The sequence below is a fragment of the Bombina bombina genome, chromosome 3 (assembly GCF_027579735.1).
Source record: "Bombina bombina isolate aBomBom1 chromosome 3, aBomBom1.pri, whole genome shotgun sequence".
Lineage (NCBI taxonomy): Eukaryota > Metazoa > Chordata > Amphibia > Anura > Bombinatoridae > Bombina > Bombina bombina.
Genome location: NC_069501.1, coordinates 156,230,034 through 156,246,959, shown reverse-complemented (window position 1 = coordinate 156,246,959; position 16,926 = coordinate 156,230,034). Strand labels below are relative to the sequence as shown.

The following is a 16,926-nucleotide window of genomic DNA, read 5'->3' as shown; positions in this document are numbered from 1 at the left end:
GTTCACAATGTATGGCCTCATACTCTGAGATTAGTCTCATACAAACAATTATTCATACCTGTCTGTTGTTCTTTGGCGTGATATATGACTGATACATGAGATATATAAATACCTGAATTGTTCTATATTAGATGCTCTATGTTTTCGATCAGGTTACTGTTCACACAATGCACAATTTTGTCTAAGTCAATAAATCACCACCTATATCGTAAAAAGTAAATGATCCTCCGTGTTTGTTTGGCGTCTGACGTCAGCACCATTGATAGGCTAATAGATTCTAACTTACTAGCCAATCCTGATTGGAATACCGCTACACACCCCCATTCGCGTGTGCCGGTGAATATACGAAACCGCACTTAGTAAAGAAAAAGTTCTAGTTAGTATCATCGGTAGCTCGCTGCAATATTAGCAGGGCCGGCTCTGGTACCGGACAATGTCATACTGCCACATATTCCGGGAATACTTCTCCCGTCTTAGATTAATGATAGACCCCACCTCCTCACTACATCACTCCGCTGTCAGCCACAAGCTCCATGTCCGCCCACATAACTGTATACACTCGCGCCCACAGCTCAGAGTCACTGCTGCCAACAGCTATCTCTGCTGGCAAACACACGGTGCAGTTTAAACAACTATGGTGCATAGAAATAACTAATAGTTGATGACGACAAATGTGGCATACAACATGATCATAGCCACTATATGACTCCACAATTGATTCTCTTGCCCAATCTCCCCTCATGGGAACCGCAACCCACATTGAGACGCAATGGCCCCTCTCAGTAGCAACAAACTCCATATTTGGTGGTCCATACCGAAACACCATATGTACTCCGACTACTCATATTTGTAACAAGTGCTAGTGACAATATGATGATTTGTAAGAGTGCAATATACTAGCTTGTCTCAATAGTATTTCAAACACCATGTTCTATTATAAAATACTATATGCCAATGAGTATTCACATATTGTAATCCTTAATGCAGTAACCTACCATATCACATATCTTCAACACTATTACCCCTCAGTGCCAAGCAATAAGATGATACATGGATGGTCAATAATTGTATACCGCTGTACGCATATGGCCATGCTAAAAAGACTTCACATGTTGATATATATAATACCATACCAGTCCTCTGACTCAAATACATACTACCCCTATTAGTGCCAAAAATGCTCATAAGTCCCTACGATAATAATCATCATCTCGCGTGGCTGATGTAAAGGTGACCAAATAATAATATATACACTGATAACCCCCCCCCATCTCATTAGCCAAAAGATATATATAAAAATTATATAAATTAAATAAATAAAAGGAAACTTCCTAGTCATATAACACCAACATGATCCTTTTAATGTTGATATAACGTGAAACCTAAACTGACTAGAAAACATAAAAATTATTTTTTTATGCGTAATAAACATGCTGAATCAAAAGTGATCTAAATAGAGATAAGATAAAAAAGAGGAATTTCTCGATTGAGGGAATATGTTGAATTCTATATATAATGTGATTATGATTTTATTTTTTTATTCCCCAAATAATAAAAGTGTATAATTGTGTAACTATGAGATTTTGTTATTAATATGTGTATCCTAAATTATATATGTGAAAGATTCATATCCCTATGTGGGATAAGGATAGTGATTTTAATGTGTATATATAAAAGAAATTCATATCCCTATGTGGGATAAGTATAGTGGTTTTATATATATATAGAAATCTTGACTTAAAGTGTTTGGGATTGTTCATCATATTTGTCAATAGAAGAGCAGTTGCGTCTTATTCTACAAAACTGGCTAAAAGGGATATTTTTCTTCCAGTTTAGTAAGTGGTTGCTGCCAAAGTGTAAAAAATTGTTGCAGTCAACTTGTTTGAAATAAGTTGCAGTACACACATTGCCATTAATATCCCATGTAAGGCTCAAATCCAGGAATTCTATTGTGGATTGCTGTATGTTAGAGGTGAAGCCAATGCCCATATTGTTATTGTTAAGATGTGATACAATTCCTTAGCCTCAGATAAGGAACCATCAAAAATAAACAAGACGCAACTGCTCTTCTATTGACAAATATGATGAACAATCCCAAACACTCAAGTCAAGATTTCTAGAGAAAGGCTATCCACTACAACTGGTAACTAATAGCTATGTAGAGCCAGAGAACTCGATCGCACAAAATTGCTTCTTTCAATAAAAAATAATGATGAGAAAAAACAAGAGGACTCATATAAGGAGGACCCCTCTTTTTGTGACTCAATACAACTCCAACATAAAGCTATAGAAAAAATTCTAGATAAACACTGGCCACTCCTTATGAGAGACCCTATTTGAAAAAAACATTACCTGGACGACCCAAGATTGTATATCGAAGGGCATCTACCTTAAAACAAAAACTAGCACCCAGTAAAGTGGTTATGTTATCTAAAGGTTACAACACAGAGAAATACCTTAAATAAATCTGAAATGATGGCCACTCGACACCTACTTAAGGATAGCTTTAGGTGTGGCAAGACCCGATGCTTTATGTGTGATTATATCACCCACAAAGCTTCTAGTATAAAATCTTACACAACTGGAGAACAACATCAGATAACCTCCAGACTAACCTGCGATTCTTCATATGTAATATATGTACTTATCTGCGAATGTGGGGTCCAATATATTGGGAGAACCTGCAGGAAAATAAGAATCAGGTGGAGTGAACACCTTAAAAATATTAAAAACAAATCTATGAAACAAGTGTACCTAGGCATGTTTGCCAGGAAACATACTGCAGGGAGATGTAGATTTAAAATTACCACCTTAGAAAGTATTCCACCTAGCCGCAGATATACAGATTCTCACGACTCAGACAAAGAGAGACATATTGGATCTATAGGTTCAAAACGTTGTTTCCATCAGGTCTCAATGAAGTGATAGATACTGCTAGCTTTGTATGATTTATTTTGCACTTCTCTGTGAACTGGAGTTTAATCCTATGTTGATATCTGCCCACTTTTCTATATATACACATATAAAACCACTATACTTATCCCACATAGGGATATGAATTTCTTTTATATATACACATTAAATCACTATCCTTATCCCACATAGGGATATGAATCTTTCACATATATAATTTAGGATACACACTATTAATAACAAAATCTCATAGTTACACAATTATACACTTTTATTATTTGGGGAATAAAAAAATAAAAAATAAAAATAAAATCATAATCACATGTATTATAGAATTCAACATATTCCCTCAATCGAGAAAATTCCTCTTTTTATCTTTATCTCTATTTAGATCACTTTTGATTCAGCATGTTTATTACGCATAAAAAATAATTTTTATGTTTTCTAGTCAGTTTAGGTTTCACGTTATAGCAACATTAAAAGGATCACGTTGGTGTTATATGACTAGGAAGTTCCTTTTATTTATTTAATTTATATAATTTTTATATATATCTTTTGGCTAATGAGATGGGGGGGGGGGTTATCAGTGTATATATTATTATTTGGTCACCTTTACATCAGCCACGCGAGATGACTGATTATTATCGGTAGGGACTTATGAGCATTTTTGGCACTAATTGGGGTAGTAGTATTTGAGTCAGAGGACTGGTATGGTATTATATATATCAACATGTGAAGTCTTTTAGCATGGCCATATGCGTACAGCGGTATAACAATTATTGACCATCCATGTATCATCTTATTGCTTGGCACTGAGGGGTAATAGTGTTGAAATATGTGATATGGTAGGTTACTGCATTAAGGATTACAATATGTGAATTACTCATGGCATATAGTATTTTATAATAGAAAATGGTGTTTGAATACTATTGAGACAAGCTAGTATATTGCACTCTTACAAATCATCATATTGTCACTAGCACTTGTTACAAATATGAGTAGTCGAGTACATATGGTGTTTCGGTATGGACACCAAATATGGAGTTTGTTGCTACTGAGAGGGGCCATTGCGTCTCATGTGGGTTGCGGTTCCCATGAGGGGAGATTGGGCAGAGAATCAATTGTGGAGTCATATAGTGGCTATGATCATGTTGTATGCCACATTTGTCGTCATCAACTATTAGTTATTTCTATGCACCATAGTTGTTTAACTGCACCGTATGTTTGCCAGCAGAGATAGCTGTTGGCAGCAGTGACTCTGAGCTGTGGGCGCGAGTGTATACAGTTATGTGGGCGGACATGGAGCTTGTGGCTGACAGCGGAAGTGATGTAGTGAGGATGGTGGGGTCTATCATTAATCTAAGACGGGAGAAGTATTCCCGGAATATGTGGGAGTATGACATTGTCCGGTACCCAGAGCCGGCCCTGCTAATATTGCAGCGAGCTACCGATGATACTAACTAGAACTTTTTTCTTTACTAAGTGCGGTTTCGTATATTCACCGGCACACGCGAATGGGGGTGTTGTAGCGGTATTCCAATCAGGATATGGCTAGTAAGTTAGAATCTATTAGCCTATCAATGGCGCTGACGTCAGACGCCCAAACAAACACGGAGGATAATTTACTTTTTACGATATAGGTGGTGATTTATGACTTAGACAAAATTGTGCATTGGTGTGAACAGTTAACCTGATCGAAACATAGAGCATCTAATATAGAACAATTCAGGTATTTATATATCTCATGTATCAGTCATATATCACGCCAAAGAACAACAGACAGGTATGAATAATGTTTGTATGAGACTAATCTCAGAGTATGAGGCCATACATTGTGAACATATAGGTAATTTTAATAAACATATAGCAATGTTATTAGGACCCACAATAGGGATATTTCTTTTTCAAAAAAAAACATTTAGTTGCATCCCCTCCTATTGTATACAACATATGCACAAGCCCATTAAGCCTATCAGAGCAATGATTGAAAAGTGTGCAGGTGTGTATCAACTAATGGGCAATTAAACAAAGGGCTTGTTGTGATTGGTTATTGAGGTTATGAAGGGTGGGGGCAGTACAGGTAGCTCAGGTCTTTATAAGATGTTTATGTAGAGTTTGAATACATGCTTGAGGAAACTGGTTAATTCGAGAACGCGTTGCATGTCACTTACTTTATTGTGCATGAAGGATATATGTATTTTATTGTTTTTTAATTTTTATTAAAACCCTTATTTTAATCATTATCCTCACTGCAATGTTTCATTTCTGAGCTACCTGTCTATCCCGAATGCTGCCGAGTATACTGCCTCTGATCCTATACAGCCAGCTGGGTTGCTGAGAAAGCCAGCCTGCCTCTATTGGCACAACTGAGTGCCGCCACAGAATGTGAGTACCCTGCACGGATTGCTTATTTATCGGTGTACCCATACAGATTCACACAGTGGTGGGCCTTTGTTTGCACCTAGCTCCTGTTCCCATATCGTTGGATCCAGTGTCTACAGTCTGCTGAGAGATAGAGCCCTCCACCTTGGGTGTCCTGATTTGCCGGTTCAGCTAGCTGGTTTGCTGTGAATACCAGCCTGCCCCTATAGGCACACTGGAGTGCCTTTTCACATTGTGAGTACCCTGCACATGTATTATACCTGTTGTCGGCTGTTTCAGATTCACACATACGGCACCTCTTTCCTTGTGTTTTGATGGTGAAGATAAGGTAGGAAGATCTTCAGGGGCTTAGTGTTAGGTTTATTTAAGGGGGGTTTGGGTTAGATTAGGGGTATGTGGGTGGTGGGTTGTAATGTTGGGGGGGGTATGTATGTTTTTTTATTTTACAGGCAAAAGAGCTGAACTTCTTGGGGCATGCCCCGCAAAGGTCCCTGTTCAGGGCTGGTCAAGGTAAAAGAGCTTTGAACTTTAGTAATTTAGAATAGGGTAGGGCATTTTTTTTTATTTTGGGGGGCTTTGTTATTTTATTAGGGGGGCTTAGAGTAGGTGTAATTAGTTTAAAATTGTTGTAAGATTTTTCTTATGTTTGTAAATATTTTTTTATTTTTTGTAACTTAGTTCTTTTTTATTTTTTGTACTTTAGTTAGTTTATTTCATTGTAGTTATTTGTAGATATTGTATTTAATTAATGTATTGATAGTGTAGTGTTAGGTTTAATTGTAGTTAATTGTAGATATTTTATTTAATTAATTTAATGATAGTGTAGTGTTAGGTTTAATTGTAACTTAGGTAGGATTTATTTTACAGGTAATTTTGTTATTATTTTAACTAGGTAACTATAAAATAGTTAATAACTATTTAATAGCTATTGTACCTGGTTAAAATAATTACAAAGTTGCCTGTAAAATAAATATAAATCCTAAAATAGCTACAATGTAATTATAATTTATATTGTAGCTATATTAGGATTATTTTACAGGTAAGTATTTAGCTTTAAATAGGAATAATTTATTTAATAAGAGTTAATTTATTTCGTTAGATTAAAATTATATTTAATTTAGGGGGGTGTTAGTGTTAGGGTTAGACTTAGCTTTAGGGGTTAATACATTTATTAGAATAGCGGTGAGCTGCCGGTCGGCAGATTAGGGGTTAATAATTGAAGTTAGGTGTCGGCGATGTTAGGGAGGGCAGATTAGGGGTTAATACTATTTATTATAGGGTTAGTGAGGCGGATTAGAGGTTTAATAACTTTATTATAGTAGCGGTGCGGGTCCGCTCGGCAGATTAGGGGTTAATAAGTGTAAGCAGGTGGAGGCGACGTTGAGGGGGGCAGATTAGGGGTTAATAAATATAATATAGGGGTCGGCGGTGTTAGGGGCAGCAGATTAGGGGTACATAAGGATAACGTAGGTGGCGGCGCTTTGCGGTCGGCAGATTAGGGGTTTAATTATTGTAGGTAGTTGGCGGCGACATTGTGGGGGTCAGATTAGGGGTTAATAAATATAATATAGGGGTCGGCGGGTGTTAGGGGCAGCAGATTAGGGGTACATAAGTATAACGTAGGTGGCGGTCGGCAGATTAGGGGTTAAAAAAATTAAATAGAGTGGCGGCGATGTGGGGGGGGCTCGTTTTAGGGGGTACATAGGTAGTTTATGGGTTTTAGTGTACTTTAGAGCACAGTAGTAAGAGCTTTATGAACCGGCGTTAGCCCAAAAAGTTTTTAACTCCTGTTTTTTTTTCTGCGGCTGGAGTTTTGTCGTTAGATTTCTAACGCTCACTTCAGCCACGACTCTAAATACCGGAGTTAGAAAGATCCCATTGAAAAGATAGGATACGCAATTTACGTAAGGGGATCTGTGGTATGGAAAAGTCGCGGCTGAAAAGTGAGCGTTAGACCCTTTTTTGAATGACTCTAAATACCGGCGGTAGCCTAAAACCAGCGTTAGGAGCCTCTAACGCTGGTTTTCACGGCTACCGCCAAACTCTAAATCTAGGCCACCAACTTTTTTTAATCCATGTAAAACTGGTTATTCATTTATATCTACACAACAAAAGGGTGAGTGCTAATAAATAGCTAGTAACAACCTCAATGATATATGAGCATATAAATACAATTAGAATTGCCAGCAATTTGGCATATTAAAGGAAAGTTCAATTTCAGATTAAAAAGTGTATCTTTCTTCCCAACAATGGTCCAGAGATACTATATAAAAGACAAAACAAAGGGGCCGCCTCATGTGTAGTGATATCAAATAAGCACAAAGCCACAGAAAAAAGCCAAATGGGTACTCACAAGGCTCTGGAGCACACCTATGTGCTTGTAGGGACAGGCTGCAGATTTTATCAGGTGTGACAGCTCACCCACAGAGGATATCAGTCATTAAATGTTAGATGAGCACACTTATGTGCTAGTAGGAGCAAGCTGGCATATTATGGTAAGGTGTGTCAGCTCACCACCAAGGGACTTTTCCTTAGGATGCAATATCCAAAAGTGGCAGACTTCTGTGTGTTAGGTTCCACTCCAAGCAGGTGCAGGCAGGTAAAATCACTCACAAGAGTATTTTTACAAATTAAAAAATACTATTTATTAAAAACAAATTAAAATACATATACAAAGGAGTGAACTAGGGGCATACAGTCAAGCCCCCTGTAAATGCAACGCGTTTCTCGGCTCATACGCTGTTTCCTCAGGCATCTCATTTATATTACACTGAACTGCCTACATGTATCCCATTGTAATTAACTCTTTGCAGCACTCATGCTGTTTGTCTAGTTATTGCATCCTATGTAGATGAAAGGTATGCACCAATGAAATCAATCTACATTTAAAGGGACAGTATACTCTTATATTTTCATTTTCTCCCATTTTACCTGCTGAAGTGTGCAAATAGCTCCTTTACTTTTATTTTGGCATTTGAAATAGTTGATTTTGCCTATGGTATCCCTACCTATACTGAAAGTGTCTATACTTAAGTATAGGCTATAGCAAAAGTTGTGTAAGCATAGCCAGCAAAGAAATACACTCCCAGTTGAGAGTTAGAAGAGATAAGAAATACAATTTTAAATTGTTCTCTCTAAGTATTGAACTTTGGTATACAAACAGAGATACTATAAAAAAGCATGTTTGTGTGTATTGAAAGGGATAAAATAATGAGACCTGATTTCCCTGCAAGCACAACCTATTTTAATGGGTTGTGGTTTCAAAGACCAAAACCATCTATTTAATATATTCAAAAATAACCCTAAATAATCAATTTCTCATATCTTTTTTTTACTCTGCAGCTTTTATAGTAAGTCATTGGAAACACAATTTTACAGTACACTGTGCATTTAATTTTAACAATATGAACCTTGATGTAATTGATTTAATTCTATAGAACACAGCAAATATCCACAGTCCAAACCGCTTTCTAATCCAAGACTAATTACTAGTTCTATTGAGCAATAGTTGCCATTTACTAATGTGTGTGTGTGTGTGGTGTTGTGGGACAACAAATTGCCCCATTTACCTGACTGCTCCTAATCTAAAATAAACCAATATCGTTTACTTTTGTCCCTTCTCTTGGTACAGGTTTCTTTAGCTACTTTTGGAGTATTTTTCCTCTTGGATGACACTAATGTCCTGACAGCATCCAAAGTTTTTACCACTATATCTCTATTTAATATATTACGGCTGCCACTCTTTGATTTACCCACGGTGATCTCTTCAGTCGTTCAGGTAAATCGTTTTGGTTATTTTAATGTGTTCATCAAGCTGGAGAATGTGAAATAGAATATCTGAATTTCTGAAATACAAATATAATTATTTGTCTTATCTATATTTCAAACCTATTCCTACACTATTTAAAAGACTATTACATATCTTAAGTTTTTTTCACAAGTGTATCTAATGTTTAAATAATAAACAATTTAACAGTTGATTTTGGTAAACTACATGTTCTCAGCCATAATGTAGCTGATCTGCTGTACGTGTGATTTATTCAAAGTGTGTTAACGATTAATTATTGAAGCAGAATATGATTCTATATCATGCGGCCTCATCTCTGGTCACGTGACAGTTGAAAACATCTTGACTGATGAGTAACTCACTGGGGGTCACAGATTGATATTTTAGAAACCTTCGGCTAGATTACGGGTTTTGCGGGTACGGCTATTAACGCCGAAAAATTGGCCATTACGCTGGAATGGCCTAGGGACGCATATTATGAGTTGCTGCGGTATAGCTATACCGCAAACATTTTAGCCTGTAACACAACATTCATCTCCGCACTCAAAAAAAATTTACGTTGAGTGCGGGGATTTTCCATAGCGCCGTATTACAGGTTGTACGGTCCGGCTAAATGCTTGTGCTGCAGCCTATACCTACACGATCTATACCGCCATCTGAGAGTAGTAGTTATGGATTTTGCAAAACAAAAATGTTTCACAAAACTCATAACTAAACTGTTACAAAGTACACTAACGCCCATAAACTACCTATTAACCCTTAAACCGCCGCTCTCCCGCATTACAAACACTATATTAAACTTATTAACCCCTAATCTGCCGCCCACCCACATCGCGACTATTAAATAAATTTAGTAACCCCTAATCCGCCATACCCTGACATCGCCGACACAATATAAACTTATTAACCCCTAATCTGCCACTCCCCAACATCCCAGACACCTAAATAAACCTTTTAACCCCTAAACCCTGCCACCCACATTGCAAAACACTATAATAAAGTATTAACCCCTAAACCTCCAGCCCCCCACATCATAACTACTAAACTAAACCCCCCACATCGCAAAACACTAATTAAATTATTAACCCCTAATCTTATTAACCTCCAGCCCACCCACATCACAACTATTAAATAAACCTAGTAACCCCTTAATCCGCCGCACCTGACATCGCCGACACTATATAAACCCCTAAAATAGCTTCTCCCCCGACATCGCTGACACTAAGAAAAGTTATTAACCCCTAATCCGCTACTCCCCAACATCGCCGAAACCTAAATAAACCTTTTAACCCCTAAACCCCCTCCCCCACATTGCAAAAACACTATAATAAAGTATTACCCCTAAACTTCCAGCCCCCCACATCATAACTACTAAACTAAACCTATTAACCCCTAAACGCCCCCCCCCATCGCAAAACACTAAATTAAACTATTAACCCCTAAACCTAACACCCCCCTAACTTTAAATTAAAATTACAATATAACTATATTTAAATAAAAACTTGCCTGTGAAATAAAAAAACAACTAAGTTTAAAACTATAATTAACCTATTGAACAGCCAATAGGATTTCAGAAACTCTCATACTATTGGCTGATTGAATTTAAAGAATCAAATCGGCCAATAGGAATGCAAGGTACGCCATTTTAAAATGGCTACCTTGCATTCAACTTCAGTGTATGGCGGTGACCATATGAAGAGGACGCTCCGCACAGGATGTCTTCGCCGTCCAGAATAGCTCCGCTCCACGCCGCCAGGATGAAGATAGAAGACGTCCCCGAGATGGATGAAGGTGTCGCCGCCTGGATGAAGACTTCTCACCACCTGTATGAAGATGGATGTCCGGACTTCAGGAACCGTGAGTATATATTTTTTTTTCAGGTTAGTGTTTTTTGGGTGTTTTTTTTTTTTTTTTAGATTAGGGTTTTGGGCAGTTAAAAGAGCGGAATGCCCTTTTTAGGGCAATGCCCATACAAATGCCCCTTTAGTGGCAATGGGTAGCTTTGGATTTATTAGAGTTAGGTTTTTTATTTTGGGTGGGGGGGGTTACTTTTAGGGGGGGGGGAATCAGCCCTTTTAAGGGCTACTGGTAGTTTATTGTAGGTTAGGCTGTGTTATTTTGGGGGGCTTTTTTATTTTTATAGGCTATTAGATTAGGTGTAATTTTGTTTTATTTTTGATATTTTTCTTTTATTATTTTTTGTAATCTTATTTTCTCCAACATAGGTGTGTCCGGTCCACGGCGTCATCCTTACTTGTGGGATATTCTCTTCCCCCAACAGGAAATGGCAAAGAGCCCAGCAAAGCTGGTCACATGATCCTCCTAGGCTCCGCCTTCCCCAGTCATTCTCTTTGCCGTTGTACAGGCAACATCTCCACGGAGATGGCTTAGAGTTTTTTAGTGTTTAACTGTAGTTTTTATTATTCAATCAAGAGTTTGTTATTTTAAAATAGTGCTGGTATGTACTATTTACTCTGAAACAGAAAAGAGATGAAGATTTCTGTTTGTAAGAGGAAAATGATTTTAGCAACCGTTACTAAAATCGATGGCTGTTCCCACACAGGACTGTTGAGAGGAATTAACTTCAGTTGGGGGAACAGTGAGCAGACTTTTGCTGCTTGAGGTATGACACATTCTAACAAGACGAATGTAATGCTGGAAGCTGTCATTTTCCCTATGGGATCCGGTAAGCCATTTTATTACAGACAGTAAATAAGGGCTTCACAAGGGCTTTTTAAGGACTGTAGACATTTTCTGGGCTAAATCGATTTATATATAAACATATTTTATACTCCCATAGCCTTGAGGAATTATTTTAATCTTGGGAATTTTGTAAAATAACCGGCAGGCACTGTATTGGACACCTTATTCTCTAGGGGCTTTCCCTAATCATAGGCAGAGTCCTCATTTTCGCGCCTGTATTGCGCACTTGTTTTTGAGAAGCATGACATGCAGATGCATGTGTGAGGAGCTCTGATACATAGAAAAGACTTTCTGAAGGCGTCATTTGGTATCGTATTCCCCTTTGGGCTTGGTTGGGTCTCAGCAAAGCAGATACCAGGGACTGTAAAGGGGTTAAATATAAAAAGGCTCCGGTTCCGTTATTTTAAGGGTTAAAGCTTCCAAATTTGGTGTGCAATACTTTTAAGGCTTTAAGACACTGTGGTGAAATTTGAACAATTCCTTCATACTTTTTCGCAATTGCAGTAATAAAGTGTGTTCAGTTTAAAATTTAAAGTGACAGTAACAGGTTTTATTTTAAAACGTTTTTTGTACTTGTTATCAAGTTTATGCCTGTTTAACATGTCTGAACTGCCAGATAGACTGTGTTCTGAATGTGGGGAAGCCAAGGTTCCTTCTCATTTAAATAGATGTGATTTATGTGACCACAAAAATTTAGAGAAAATGATGCCCAAGATGATTCCTCAAGTGAGGGGAGTAAGCATGGTACTGCATCATCCCCTCCTTCGTCTACACCAGTCTTGCCCACACAGGAGGCCCCTAGTACATCTAGCGCGCCAATACTCCTTACTATGCAACAATTAACGGCTGTAATGGATAATTCTATCAAAAACATTTTAGCCAAAATGCCCACTTATCAGCGAAAGCGCGACTGCTCTGTTTTAGAAAATACTGAAGAGCATGAGGACGCTGATGATATTGTTTCTGAAGGGCCCCTACACCAGTCTGAGGGGGCCAGGGAGGTTTTGTCTGAGGGAGAAATTTCAGATTCAGGGAAAATTTCTCAACAAGCTGAACCTGATGTGATTACATTTAAATTTAAGTTGGAACATCTCCGCGCTCTGCTTAAGGAGGTGTTATCCACTCTGGATGATTGTGAGAATTTGGTCATCCCAGAGAAACTAGGTAAAATGGACAAGTTCCTAGAGGTCCCGGGGCCCCCCCGAAGCTTTTCCTATACCCAAGCGGGTGGCGGACATTGTAATAAAGAATGGGAAAGGCCCGGTATACCTTTCGTCCCTCCCCCCATATTTAAAAAATTGTTTCCTATGGTCGACCCCCAGAAAGGACTTATGGCAGACAGTCCCCAAGGTCCGAGGGGGCGGTTATCTACTCTAAACAAACGCACCACTATACCATAGAAGATAGTTGTGCTTTCAAAGATCCTATGGATAAAAAATTAGAAGGTTTGCTTAAAAAGATGTTTGTTCAGCAAGGTTACCTTCTACAACCAATTTCATGCATTGTCCCTGTCACTACAGCCGCGTGTTTCTGGTTCGATGAGCTAGAAAAGGCGATCACTAGTAATTCTCCTTCTTATGAGGAGATTTTGGACAGAATCCGTGCTCTCAAATTGGCTAATTCTTTCACCCTAGACGCCACTTTGCAATTGGCTAGGTATAGCGGCGAAAAAATTCTGGGTTTTGCTATTGTGGCGCGCAGAGCGCTTTGGTTAAAATCTTGGTCAGCGGATGCGTCTTCCAAGAACAAATTGCTTAACATTCCTTTCAAGGGGAAAAACGCTGTTTGGCCCTGACTTGAAAGAGATTATCTCTGATATCACTGGGGGCAAGGGCCACGCCCTTCCTCAGGATAGGTCTTTCAAGGCCAAAAATAAACCTAATTTTCATCCCTTTCGTAGAAACGGACCAGCCCCAAGTGCTACGTCCTCTAAGCAAGAGGGTAATACTTCTCAAGCCAAGCCAGCCTGGAGACCAATGCAAGGCTGGAACAAGGGAAAGGCAGGCCAAGAAACCCTGCCACTGCTACCAAGACAGCATGAGATGTTGGCCCCCGATCCGGGACCGGATCTGGTGGGGGGCAGACTCTCTCTCTTCGCTCAGGCTTGGGCAAGAGATGTTCTGGATCCTTGGGCGCTAGAAATAGTCTCCAAGGTTATCTTCTGGAATTCAAGGGGCTTCCCCCAAGGGGGAGGTTCCACAGGTCTCAATTGTCTTCAGACCACATAAAAAATAACAGGCATTCTTACATTGTGTAGAAGACCTGTTAAAAAATGGGAGTGATTCATCCTGTTCCATTAGGAGAACAAGGGATGGGGTTCTACTCCAATCTGTTCGTAGTTCCCAAAAAAGAGGGAACGTTCAGACCAATCTTAGATCTCAAGATCCTAAACAAGTTTCTCAAGGTTCCATCGTTCAAAATGGAAACCATTCGAACAATTCTTCCTTCCATCCAGGAAGGTCAATTCATGACCACGGTGGATTTAAAGGATGCGTATCTACATATTTCCTATCCACAAGGAACATCATCGGTTCCTAAGGTTCGCATTCCTGGACAAGCATTACCAGTTCGTGGCACTTCCGTTCGGATTAGCCACTGCTCCAAGGATTTTCACAAAGGTACTAGGGTCCCTTCTAGCGGTGCTAAGACCAAGGGGCATTGCAGTAGTACCTTACTTGGACGACATTCTGATGGAAGTAATAGGTTTGATGGTAGCGACAATGGACATAGTTCCTTTTTGCGCGCATTCATCTAAGACCATTACAACTGTGCATGCTCAGTCAGTGGAATGGGGACTATACAGACTTGTCTCCGACGATACAAGTAAATCAGAGGACCAGAGATTCACTCCGTTGGTGGCTGTCCCTGGACAACCTGTCACAGGGGATGAGCTTCCGCAGACCAGAGTGGGTCATTGTCACGACCGACGCCAGTCTGATGGCTGGGGCGCGGTCTGGGGACCCCTGAAAGCTCAGGGTCTTTGGTCTCGGGAGAGAATCTCTTCTACCGATAAATATTCTGGAACTGAGAGCGATACTCAATGCTCTCAAGGCTTGGTCTCAGCTAGCAAAGGCCAAGTTCATACGGTTTCAATCAGACAACATGACGACTGTTGCTTTACATCAACCATCAGGGGGGAACAAGGAGTTCCCTGGCTGATGGAAGAAGTGACCAAAATCATTCAATGGGCGGAGACTCACTCCTGCCACTTGTCTGCAATCCACATCCCAGGAGTGGAAAATTGGGAAGCGGATTTTCTGAGTCGTCAGACATTACATCCGGGGGAGTGGGAACTCCATCCGGAAATCTTTGCCCAAATTACTCAACTGTGGGGCATTCCAGACATGGATCTGATGGCCTCTCGTCAGAACTTCAAGGTTCCTTGCTACGGGTCCAGATCCAGGGATCCCAAGGCGACTCTAGTAGATGCACTAGTAGCACCTTGGACCTTCAAACTAGCTTATGTATTCCCGCCGTTTCCTCTCATCCCCAGGCTGGTAGCCAGGATCAATCAGGAGAGGGCATCGGTGATCTTGATAGCTCCTGCGTGGCCACGCAGGACTTGGTATGCAGACCTGGTGAATATGTCATCGGCTCCACCATGGAAGCTACCTTTGAGACGGAGACCTTCTTGTTCAAGGTCCGTTCGAACATCCGAATCTGGTCTCACTCCAACTGACTGCTTGGAGATTGAACGCTTGATCTTATCAAAGCGAGGGTTCTCAGATTCTGTCATTGATACTCTTGTTCAGGCCAGAAAGCCTGTAACTAGAAAAATTTACCACAAAATATGGAAAAAAATATATCTGTTGGTGTGAATCTAAAGGATTCCCTTGGGACAAGGTAAGAATTCCTAAGATTCTATCCGTTCTTCAAGAAGGATTGGAGAAAGGATTATCTGCAAGTTCCTTGAAGGGACAGATTTCTGCCTTGTCTGTGTTACTTCACAAAAAGCTGGCAGCTGTGCCAGATGTTCAAGCCTTTGTTCAGGCTCTGGTTAGAATCAAGCCTGTTTACAAACCTTGACTCCTCCTTGGAGTCTCAATTTAGTTCTTTCAGTTCTTCAGGGGGTTCCGTTTGAACCCTTACATTCCGTTGATATTAAGTTATTATCTTGGAAAGTTTTGTTTTTGGTTGCAATTTCTTCTGCTAGAAGAGTTTCAGAATTATCTGCTCTGCAGTGTTCTCCTCCTTATCTGGTGTTCCATGCAGATAAGGTGGTTTTACGTACTAAACCTGGTTTTCTTCCGAAAGTTGTTTCTAACAAAAACATTAACCAGGAGATAGTCGTGCCTTCTTTGTGTCCGAATCCAGTTTCAAAGAAGGAACGTTTGTTGCACAATTTGGATGTTGTTCGCGCTCAAAAATTTTATTTAGATGCTACAAAGGATTTTAGACAAACATCTTCCTTGTTTGTTGTTTATTCTGGTAAAAGGAGAGGTCAAAAAGCAACTTCTACCTCTCTCTCTTTTTGGCTTTAAGCATCATCAGATTGGCTTACGAGACTGCCGGACGGCAGCCTCCTGAAAGAATCACAGCTCATTCCACTAGGGCCGTGGCTTCCACATGGGCCTTCAAGAACGAGGCTTCTGTTGATCAGATATGTAAGGCAGCGACTTGGTCTTCACTGCACACTTTTACTAAATTTTACAAATTTGATACTTTTGCTTCTTCTGAGGCTATTTTTGGGAGAAAGGTTTTGCAAGCCGTGGTGCCTTCCATCTAGGTGACCTGATTGGCTCCCTCCCATCATCCGTGTCCTAAAGCTTTGGTATTGGTTCCCACAAGTAAGGATGACGCCGTGGACCGGACACACCTATGTTGGAGAAAACAGAATTTATGTTTACCTGATAAATTACTTTCTCCAACGGTGTGTCCGGTCCACGGCCCGCCCTGGTTTTTTAATCAGGTCTGATAATTTATTTTCTTTAACTACAGTCACCACGGTATCATATGTTTCTCCTATGCAAATATTCCTCCTTTACGTCGGTCGAATGACTGGGGAAGGCGGAGCCTAGGAGGGATCATGTGACCAGCTTTGCTGGGCTCTTTGCCATTTCCTGTTGGGGAAGAGAATATCCCACAAGTAAGGATGACGCCGTGGACCGGACACACCGTTGGAGAAAGTAATTTATCAGGTA

The 16,926-nt window shown here is 39.8% G+C and overlaps 1 pseudogene; it reads left to right on the top strand.

Annotated features, from left to right (window-relative positions):
* Positions 1-16,926, top strand: part of LOC128652993 (multidrug resistance-associated protein 1-like) — a 286,157-nt pseudogene that overhangs the window by 122,103 nt on the left and 147,128 nt on the right.